This window comes from Symphalangus syndactylus, chromosome 14, assembly GCF_028878055.3.
Source record: "Symphalangus syndactylus isolate Jambi chromosome 14, NHGRI_mSymSyn1-v2.1_pri, whole genome shotgun sequence".
NCBI classification, from domain to species: Eukaryota; Metazoa; Chordata; class Mammalia; order Primates; family Hylobatidae; genus Symphalangus; species Symphalangus syndactylus.
The window spans coordinates 18,278,380-18,289,625 of record NC_072436.2 but is presented as its reverse complement, the minus strand read 5'-3'; the positions used below and the strand labels follow the sequence as shown (position 1 = coordinate 18,289,625).

The window sequence follows — 11,246 nt, the reverse complement described above, 5'->3', positions numbered from 1 at the left end:
GATGGCATCTGTCAGTCCATAACAGGTCCATAAATTCACTCCTTCTTCCAGGGTGAAGAATGGAGAAAAATCATAGAACAGCACATGCAATGATGCATTGATGATCTCCTTCCTGCTAACCCTGTGGCCAAGAACACAAAGCAAACACAACCCCCAACAGAGAAGGCAGGGGAGGAGCACACCAGTCAAACCAGCATTCCCTAGTCCCCGCCTGATCATTGAACAGACTTGAGGGGGCGCAGCATCTTTTACCTGGTCTTAGAATTTCTGCCAGTCTTGGCATGTTGGGGGCTTGGGAGGTTGCATTTTGGGTTTTGTTTTATGGCTTAATCTGGACCTCAATTCAGTCAAGTCAATGAGAGCAGGGACAGTCCCCAGTCACCACCTCAGGACCATGGCAAAATGTAATGAGCTTTTTCAGGAATTTAAGGTACTCACAGAAGGGCCTTCTGCAAAAATGAAGCATGACCCAATGAGTGTAGCTCAGCGCAGTGAGGGTGGAAAACTTCAAGGCCATTGTTTATTGGGGGGCTGCGGCAGCCAAGAGTTGCTGGGCCCTGCACAACCCTCAAAGTACTCCCAGGAATGCCACTGGTCTTTCCACAGCTGTCCAGGGGTAGAGAATCCACTGAGGGTCAATGACTGTTACAGTCATGTCAGTACCTTAAAGGTTTGTGGTGGGGGGCTGTGGAGGATTTGGGGAGGGATTATATCTGTAGTGTGTGCATGTATGTGATGTGCATGTGCATGTATGTAATGTGTGTGTAGATGTGTGTGATGTGCAATATTTGTGCATATGTGTGTGCTTGTACCTGTATGTGATGTGTATGCATGGCATGTATGCATATATATAATGTGTGTGTGTCTATGTGTGTGCCTGTGTGTGTGTGTGTATGGCACACCAGCTGATCAATGCCAGAACAAGAAGACCAAGGAAGATTCCAGAGCTAAGACTGTCCTACATCTCTGATTGATGGGCATCTTTGAAGAGGTAGGCTAGCATCTAGAGGCTTCGAGAGGAAGCTCTACAATTTCAATTCCTGTCTCTGCTACTTCGGAGCTATGTTACCTTGGGCAAGATGTTAAATTTCAGCAGGACCCAGTTTTTTCATCTCTGTAGAGGGGCAATAAAAGGACCTACCTGTGGGTTTCAGGAATTAGTGAATTCATGGAAAGCACCTAGCACTGGGCACAGAGTAAGCACTCAGATGTTGGCCATTCCAATTATCACTGTTTCGGGAGACAGTTCTTCCTGGAGTCTAACCTAAGGCTGCTTGCCTCCCTCCCTGACTCCCAGGAACTCCATTCCCCTAATCACCATCTCTGTGTGACATAGTCCTCTTGACTTTAGCTGCTTCTCTTTGGGAATGTCAAACCTCAACACTCCAGCTGTCCCCAGTTCATGTAGCCCAGCCGGGAAGGAACCGGGGGAGCTGATCACCAACTCTCAGCCTCACACGTGCCTCAGGGACCCCAAAACCTTCCCTGGTGGCCCAGCAGACTGAAAAAATCTGGCTGGGGTTTTCCCCCCTTGTGCCTGCAGCCAATGCCAGCTGAGGCTTTCCCTCCTAATTCCCCAGATGCCTGACGGCGTTATTGCCACAATAAAGCAATGACAGTCCCCTATCAGCTCTCAATCAGCCTAGCCTGCCCTTCACAACCGGTTTGGCAGACCTCCCCGCCCTTCCTCGTTGTTAGCTCTCTGCTTGCTTATCTGCTGCTGGAGACAGAAGTCTCTGGTTTAATTGTGGCAAATTAATGATTGAACTCCACAGCCAGCTCCTCCCCAAGTGCACGACAATCCCTCCCATTCAAGGCGCCAAGAAGGAACTCACTGTCATCGCGGAGACCAGAGTCAGCGGGTGAAGGCAGCGACCAGTTCTGGAACCACATTCAGTCCCACACCCAAGCAGCTGAGCGAAACTCTTCCTCCTCCACGAGGCCTCTCCCAGCCCTTCAGTTCATGACGCCTTGGTGAGAGAGGTCTATATAGCTGCACTGAAGCTTCCTTTATAGATCGATCGATGGTGCTGGGCCACAGAAATCACCAGCTTATTTCTCCTGGCATGTGAGCACCTGTGCCCGATGAGAGCAGATACATAATCAGTGTTGAGTTAATGAAGGAGCACAGATGAGTCTCCTCTCCCAACTCAATCACTTTTATTGTATAATGGTGGCTATATATTTAATAACATGTAACTCACAGGCATGGTTTCAAGCACTTCCTCCTAATAACTCTATGAGGTAGGTACTGTTACCATCAACACCTATTTCACAGATGAGGAAACTGAGGCACTGAGAGGTTAAGTTGCATGTGTAAGACTCTAATGAGTGGCAAACTAGGATTCAGACTCAGCGTCCACACACCTAAGCATCATAGTATACCCCACCCATGAGGATGCTACCCTTATATAAAATGGTAAAATGAAAACCTGGACTCTACCACCCAACTGAAGATCTAGAAGATGATCCATGCCTCACTCTGACTTTCTTTTTCTTTTTCTTTTCTTTTTTTTTTTTTTTTTTTTGAGACGGAGTCTTGCTCAGTAACCCAGGCTGGAGTGCAGTGGCGCGATCTCAGCTGACTGCAAGTTCCGCCTCCCGGGTTCATGCCATTCCCCTGCCTCAGCTTCTCGAGTAGCTGGGACTACAGATGCCCGCCACCATGCCCGGCCAATTTTTTTTTGTATTTTTAGTAGAGACGGGGTTTCACCATGTTAGCCAGGATGGTCTCCATCTCCTGACCTCATGATCCACCTGCCTCGGCCTCCCAAAGTGCTGGGATTATAGGCGCGAGCCACTGCACCCAGCCACTCTGACTTTCTTTATGCAGTCCTTTAGGTTGCCCTTCTTCTTCTTCTTTTTTTTTTTTCTTTTTTTTTTTGAGATGGAGTCTCACTTTGTCACCCAGGCTGGAGTGCAGTGGCACGATCTTGGCGCACTGCAACCTCCGCCTCCCAGGTTCAAGCAATTCTCCTGCCTTAGCCTCCCAAGTAGCCAAATGTTATAGAGTTTACAAAATAGCTCCTTAGCCATCTCTTTTGGCACATAATCCCCACTCCCTTCTTTTTCTAACAATCTGGAAGGCTCTAAAATGATGGTACCCATGTTTGACAAAGGGTTTCTGGGCACTTCTGGACAGCCTGGGAATGTGTTAATAGTTGGGAACTGAGATCAATATGTCTTAGATGTTTCATGGCCTAAGGGACAACAGCACAGCATTGTGATGAGGCTAAGAATAGGCTTTGGAGTCAGGCGTTCCTAGGGTTGAATCCCTCATGTCAATCAGCTGTTGACACAAGACTGTTGCAAACAAATGACTGGAACACTCAGTGGCTTAAAACAAGGGATATTTCATCCTGCATTTGCAGTCCTGCAAGGCTGACTGTGGTTCTGTGATCTACAATGGACTCAATGTGCAGCTTAGCTTGAGTATGCCTGTTGACTGAGCTTGGATCCAAAGCTATGGGTTGGTATCAGTTATCTACTGCTGTATAACTACCCTAAAACTTAGTACCTTAAAACAACAATTATGATTTCTTTCTCATGATTCTTTGGGTTGCCTGGGCTGATCTGCTGATCTTGCCTGGGTTCACTAATGTGGGTAGGGTCCAAGACAACCTCATCTGTGCAGCAATTTGGTGCTGGTTACCCACTGGGGCTCTTCCATTCTCTTCCATGTGGCTTCTTCTCAAGCAAGCTAGACAGACTTCCTCACAATATGATGGGCCCAGGGTTCCAAAAGGGTGGGAGTCCAACATGCAAGTTCTCCCAAGGACTAGGCTCCAGAACCCACGCCCTTCGCTTCTGCCACATTCTATTGGCCAAAGCAAGTCACAAGGCAGCCCCCAGGTGTGGGATGGGAGAGAAATAGACTCCCGCTCCTGATGACACAAGTGGCAACTTCACACTGCAAAGGGCCTTGAATTGAGGGTGGTGTGATTCCTTGGTTGGTGGGGGGCAGCGCAGGGAGGTGATTAACACAGTCTAGCACATTCAGGCCCTAGTCGACTCATGTTTTTACTCAAGCCAAGACTCAAGGGCCAGTTGTAGCCTGGGACACACGCTTCTTCAGGTGACCACAGGACCCCAAACCAAGCCAAAGTGCACAAGTACCTGGCAGCTAGTACTCCTGGTGTGGTTGCTAACATTCCATCAGCCAAAGCACATCACATAGCCAAGGCCAACATCACAGTGTGCAGATAGCAGGAAAGGGTGTGTGTGTATAAAACTAAACAATAATCCAAGCTATCATAGCCCCACTGTAAATTCTCATTCTTAGTTGACCCATCAAAAACATGGGTTGTTTCAAGGCAAAGTGACCAATTCATCCCCATTTGCTTGGGACTTTGTTAGATTTAGTACTGAAAGTCTCATATCCCAAGAAACCTCTCAAACCTGGGCAAATAGAGATGGTATATCTTCCCTATGTTGAGGACTAAAGGAGATCCTCCCAACGGCTGCCAGCCAGATATCATCATTATGACTAGCCCCACTCTGTAGAAGAGAAAAGCAACTTTTCAGTGGCTGTAGAGACAGTAGGTGGAGTAGCCAATATTCAAACCTGACCCTATTGAAGCAGCTCTCTCCTATCATACGTTTCTCATACCTGTTGCCTCCAAAGTCCTTCTCATTTGAGGTCTTCCTGGTCTGTATTTTTTTAATATTAAAACAATTTATTTTTTTTTGGACTGGGTCTTGCTCTGTTACCCAGGTTGGAGGGCAGTGGAGCAATCTTGGCTCACTTGCAACCTCCACCTCTTGGCCTCCAGTGATCCTCCCACTTCAGCCTCCTGAGTAGCTGGGACTCCAGGTGTGTGCTACCATGCCTGGCTAATCTTTTGTATTTTTAGTAGAGGTGGAGTTTTGCTATGTTGCCCAGGCTGGTCTCAAACTCCTGGACTCAAGTGATCTACCCACCTTGACCTCCCAAAGTGCTGGGATTATAGGCATGAGCCACCACGCCCAGCCCAAAACAAAACGTTTTAATTGGCAAATAATAATTGCACATATTCCAGGGGTCCATGGTGATGTTTCCACACATATAATGTATAGTGATCAGATCAGGGTAATTAGTGTATCCATCATCTCAAACATTGATCATTTCTTTGTGTCAGGAACATTCACTATCCTTCCAGCTATTTGAAACTGTATATTATTGTTAACTATAGACATTCTACAGTGCTATAGAAGACTAGAATATATTCCTCCTATCTAGCTGTCATTTTTTTATGGATTTCAACAAACCTCTGTAAAAGGGAATGAGTTTCTCTCTGTAAAGGGAGAAACCAAGTCCTAGAGAAGTTAAGGGGGACACCTGCCAATGAGGTATATGGAGTACTGGGGCCAGCCTGAAACAAAGGGTAGACACAGGAAACAGAGGGGCTAACCCATAACCAGGAGGATGCCCTGAGAGCCAGGGAGGAGGATGCTGCCTGGGCTTGGGCTGGGCTGGGCTTGGCTGAGAATGGCTGAACATCAGCACTAAGCCTCTCCCATCTCCCATGACTTAAGCTTTGGGAAATGGCCCATGAGATCTGACCCTCTAGAGTTGGATTCCAATCCTGCCCTGGGCTCTAACTCACTTACTGTGTGGCCCAGGGCAAGCTGTTCAACCTCCCTGGGCCTCCATTTCTCTGTTTATGGATGACCTGCCTGACTTTCCAAGAATCACTGGGAAACGGAGACTTGGAGTTCCCTAGAGAAAGGAGGTGTCATGGTAGGCTATCTGGCCACCACCTTGCAGGTGAACCCCAAAAGAGTGGCTTGGTAGTTTTTTCTCAAAGAAATTCCACAAAGAGGAAGAGTATTGGATTTGGCATCAGAACACCAGGTTCCAGTCCTCATTTGCTATTTAAAAGTCACCCATCGTCTCATAGCTACGGTCTTGCTTGAGTGTGAATCACAATTCTTGGCTTGTACAGGAGGATCAAATCAGGCAGGAATGCAACCACATCAGTCACCCGGAAGGGACATAGGCATCCGCAGAGGAGGGGATGAGGTGTGGAGTCTCTGCCCGAACATCGGTTAAGTTGTGAGTGAATTGACTGGGATGAAACTGATGAGGATGGTAGTAACGATGTTTTAAAGCACCCGAGATTTCCCCCGGTTCCCTCAGGGAAGCCCCACTCTGAGACCTGGGACCGCCACTCCCAAATCCCTGTCCCAGATTCTTTCCTTTTCCGAGGGCATCTAGAGGACAAGCACCTTCTGATCGGAATGTTTTCCAAATACTCAACATCTGGAAGGAGCTGTTACAAAGGCCCCCTTTGTGTAGCCGGGAAATGGGCTGGCAATAAAACAGGGCCAGACCCCGCTGAGCTGGGAATGGCAGTGGGGAGAGGGTGGGTGAGAGGAGCAGCGCAGAGCAGCCTGGGAGGAGGACCTGTGAGAGCCAGGTCTCCGAGAGGGGTGTCCGGGTAGCGTGGGACAATGGAGAGTGACCATTGCATATCCAGCGCTTTCTATGTGCTATCTCTATAGTGTCTTATTTATGTAAAAGAAAGTTTCAGCAGTGGTCACAGTGAGTGGGGAAGATGTATCTGAAGTGTGGCGGGAAAGATGAAAGAATTCACTCAACAGTATAACATTTTTCAGGTCTTGACAGAGACGGCAGAAAAACCTTCCCTGCTGGAGTGTTAAAAGGTGACAATGCCCCAGCCCTGTTTCTAACCTGCATCATTCTCCCACTTCCTTAGAGCCATGTGCTCAGAAAGCAGGTCCAGGTGCCCTTGCAGGAGCCTCCTGTCCCTGTGTTCCAGCAGGTGTCTATGAGTCTGTGTGCACGCCCTCGGGGGCTTATGGGACCTATAAGAACAGATGATGCAGTGCCATGATTCTTCCTGTCTGTTCTGCCACAACCAAGCAATGCTCTGCCCTTCCTTGTATGCTCCCTGGCCCCAAGGCAGTCTGAAAACACAAGGGAGTTCTCTTGATGGAAACTTCTTGGGAGACTGCTGGCCTGCTATGCAAAAGTTGCTTCCCAAAAGCCAGAAAGCCATATACTATTTCCTTCCAAAAGTATCTGGAAATCAATTCAGGCAGCTCTTGCAGAATCTCAGGAATCCGACTGCAAATGGGCAGTGGATGGACCACCTGCTTTAGACTCCATGAGGGGGCTTGTTAAACATGCAGAGTCCCAGGCTGAGCCCTGGAACCACCTGGTGAACGGGGATGGGGAGTTGGAATCCAGAAATCTGCATTTGGTAAGCTCTATGAGTGATTTTTCATTCAAGTGTGAGAAGTATTGATCCGAATCCTGACCCAGCCTCCAGGACAGCAGCACTTGCTAAGGTGAGACACACGGCTGTTTTTTTCCATTCTTAAACATATCTAAGGCTGCATGCATTTCCCTTAGCATTCAGAAAGGCTTTCTCAACTTTCTTTTTTTATATCTAATCTTAGCTTTCTGAGCATCCTCCTTGCATAATTTATTGAGCACAGACTATCTACTGGGTGAGTTCATTGTATATTGCCTTTTCACTATTCATGGCATCCTTTGAGTCACATACAGTTGGAGGCAGCTGGAGAGGGAGGGGAAAATAAGAAGAAAAGAGGTTGTGGGAAAAGAAGGGAAAGGCAGAGATGAGGAAGACATTCCCTTGTCTCCTGCCTTTGGGAACAATAAGCTGACTTCTTGGTGTGTCCTGGTCATCTTTACAACTGGAGCAGATAGAGTGTCATTGAAACTCAGAACTGCCACATTTGGAAAAACTAAATTCTACTTTTGTTTTTCCAGACTTCCCAGGCCATATTACATCTTTCTGACCAGTTGGATGCTACAGGAAGTCAGCTCAGGTGCTTCCAGGAAACCTTAGGCTTTTGTGAGAAAAAGAAGGCATGCAGCTGGTACTAGCCTCCCCTCTTCTTCCAGCGTTGGAAAGTGCTTTCATTTTCCAGGGCTCTCGTGAGAAAAAGAAGGCATGCAGCTGGTACTAGCCTCCCCTCTTCTTCCAGCATTGGAAAGTGCTTTCATTTTCCAGGGCTCTCATAACAAATTACCACCCTCTGGTGGCTTAAAGCAACAGGATCTTATTATCTCAGAGTTCTGGAGGCTAGAAGTTTAAAACCAAGGTGTCAGTGGGGCCATACTCCCTCCAAAGCCTCTAGGAGAGAATTTTCCTTGCCTCTTCCAGCTCCTGGTGGTTCCTGGCTGATATGGTTTGGCTTTGTCCCCACTCAAATCTCATCTTGAATTATAGCTCCCATAATTCCCACGTGTTGTGGGAGGGACCAAGTGGGAGGTAACTGAATCACAGGAACAGGTTTTTTCTGTGCTGTTCTTGTGATAGTGAACATGTCTCACGAGATCTGATGGTTTTATAAAGGGGAGTTCTGCTGCACTTGCTCTCCTGCTGCTGCCATGTAACACGTGACTTTGCTCCTCATTCACCTTCTGCCATAACTGTGAGGACTCCCTAGACATGTGGAACTGTGAGTTGATTCAACTTCTTTCCTTTATAAATTACCCAGTCTCAGGTATGTCATTATTAGCAGTGTAAGAACAGACTAATACACTGGCATTCCCTGGCTTGTGACAACATCATTCCAATCTCTGCTTCTGTCTTCATATTGCCTTTTCCTGCCTGTCTTTGTGTGTCCTTTTCTGTCTCTTATAAGGACACAATCACTGAAGCTCACTCTAATTCCATATGATCTCATCTCAATCCTTAACTACATCTGAAAAGATTCTATAAGGTCACATTCTGAGGTTCCAGGTGGACATGGATTTTGGTAAAGGACACTATCCAAACCACCACGGATAGGGACATTGTATTAGTCCATTCTCATGCTGCTATAAGGACATACCCGAGACTGGGTAATTTATAAAGGAAATAGGTTTGATTGATTCACAGTTCTGCAGGGCTGGGGAGGCCTCAGGAAACTTGCAATCATGACGGAAGGGGAAGCAAACACATCCTTCTTCACATGGAGGCAGGAGAGAGAAGAATGAGTGTGAGTGAAGGGGAAGCCCCTTATAAAACCATCAGATCTCATGAGAACTTACTCACTATTATGAGAACATCATGGTGGAAACAGCCTCCATGATTCAATTACTTCCTACCAGGTCCCTCCTATGATACGTGGGGATTATGGGAACTACAATTCAAGATGAGATTTGGGTGGGGTCACAGCCAAATCAAATCAGATATGATTTATAGAGCCACGGCAGCCTGAGGGGCAGCATGAGGACAAAAATAAGCTAAGAAAGGCAGAGACATCAAAGGCTAAATGTGAAGACTCTGAGCTGAGCCATGAGCTGTCAGGTCTGGAAAGTGTCAGTGCAATAAAAACAGCATGGTTCATATTGGCTGTGGAGTCACCCAGACCTGGGTTTAAATTCCAGGCCACTGTCACTTTTAGGAGGGAAACCCAGAAGAGTTTTCTCATGGCTTTCAACTTTATCTAACCTCTTTGCAAATTTTATTTGAGGAATACACAAGATAATGCACTCGATAATTCACTCACACTCCTTGTTCTTTACCTAAGAGCAGCAACTTTGCCTTACTTATTTTTATATCTCCTGCATGACACATAATATACAGTAATTAATATTTGTGGGCCCAGAGTAATCAACCAAATATTTGTTACGTGTCAGTAGCTACTTTAAATATTACAAAGCTTCAGTTTCTACCAGTGAAATACAGGGATTTGTTGGGCCTGGGTTACTGGAGTGTTACTGGAATAATAGGCAATTAAAGATCAGGAAGGCTTCCAGTTCAACGTGGTAGATGAATTATGCATGTGTGCCCCCACTCCAATCTCACATTAAATTGTAATTCCCCAGCGTCGGGGGTGGGGCCTGGTGAGAGGTGATTGGATCATGGGGGTGGATTTCTCATGAATGGTCTAGCACTCTCACCCTTGGTACTGTCCTCATGATAGTGAGTGAGTTCTCATGAGATCTGGTCGTTTAAGTGTGTGCAGTATCCCTCCGACCCATGTTCTCTTGCTTCTGCTCTGGCCATGTGACGTGACTGCTCCCCTTCACCTTCTGCCATGATTGTAAGCTTCCTGAGGCCTCCCCAGAAGCCGAGTAAATGCCAGCACCACGCTTCCTGTACAGCCTACAGAACCATGAGCCAATTAAACCTCTTTTCTTTATAAATTATAGTCTCAGATATTTCTTTATAGCAATGCTTGAATGGCTTAATACAACATGATCCTTTCTACTCCTTCCCTAAGCCCCTGAAATGATAGTAAATGAAATTAAAAGATAAAAAAAAAGTCAGAAAGACAAGGAGAAGAGAGAGAGGAGGACATGAGAGGGTTTTGAAAATCAGCAGCTCTCTCTTCTCTCTTCCTTGGCGCTGCCTACGGAGGTGGCAGCCATCTCTTACTCGGCATCGTGGCCACCCTCAGACCCCTCGTGAAGCCCAGGGTCATGAAAAACAGAACCAAGAAGTTCATCTGGCACCAGTCAGATCCATATGTCAAAATTAAGTGTAAATGGCAGAAACCCAGAGGTACTGACAACAGGGTTCATAGAAAGTTCAAGGGCTGCTCAACATTAGTTACAGGAGTGACAAAAAAACAAAGCACATGCTGCCCAGTGGCTTCCGGAAGTTCCTGGTCCACAATGTCAAGGAGTTAGAAGTGCTGCTGATGTGCAACAAATCTTACTGTGCTGAGATGCCTCACAATGTTTCCTCCAAAAATGGCAAAGCCATCATGGAAAGAGCAGCCCAGCTGCTCTCAGAGCCACCAACCGCAATGCCAGGCTGCACAGTGAAGAACAGGAATAGACAGCTCATGTGCATGTCTTATTTGTGTTTAAACAAAACCATAAAAACTGCCTGAAAAAAAAAGAAGAAAAAGAAAGTCAGCAACTGATTTAGCTGATTAAAAAAAGTTGAAGCACAACTGACTACAGAGGAAGAGGCCATGCAAGGTAGCCGACCCACACCTTGACACACCAGGATGCAAGGAACTGGATGGAGTCACCTGTTGTCTCCCAAAGCAGTGTGTGCAATGGGGCAGGGAACAGCAGGCTTCCTTGAGAGTCTGTACCAAGCTACTGGAGCTCCCGGATCCCCAGCGCACCCCTGCCCTATGCACCAGGCAACTCCTCGTCCGCCACAACAGGAGACAAAACTGAACCAGGGAGAGTCCAGATCTGGGGACTGCACAGGGCAGGCGAAGCACAAGGACCAGAAGACAGGGGTACTAAAGAAATGTCTACATGTCCCTTCACCTAGTTTGCTCTCCAAATGTTAGAGACTAACTTACAATCCACCCATGAGAAC

General features: G+C 46.9%; 1 pseudogene; it reads left to right on the top strand.

The window, feature by feature from the left end:
• The first annotated feature begins 7,109 nt into the window (after window positions 1-7,109).
• Window positions 7,110-10,745, top strand: LOC129462917 (large ribosomal subunit protein eL32-like; annotated as a pseudogene).
• Window positions 10,746-11,246: the final 501 nt, after the last annotated feature.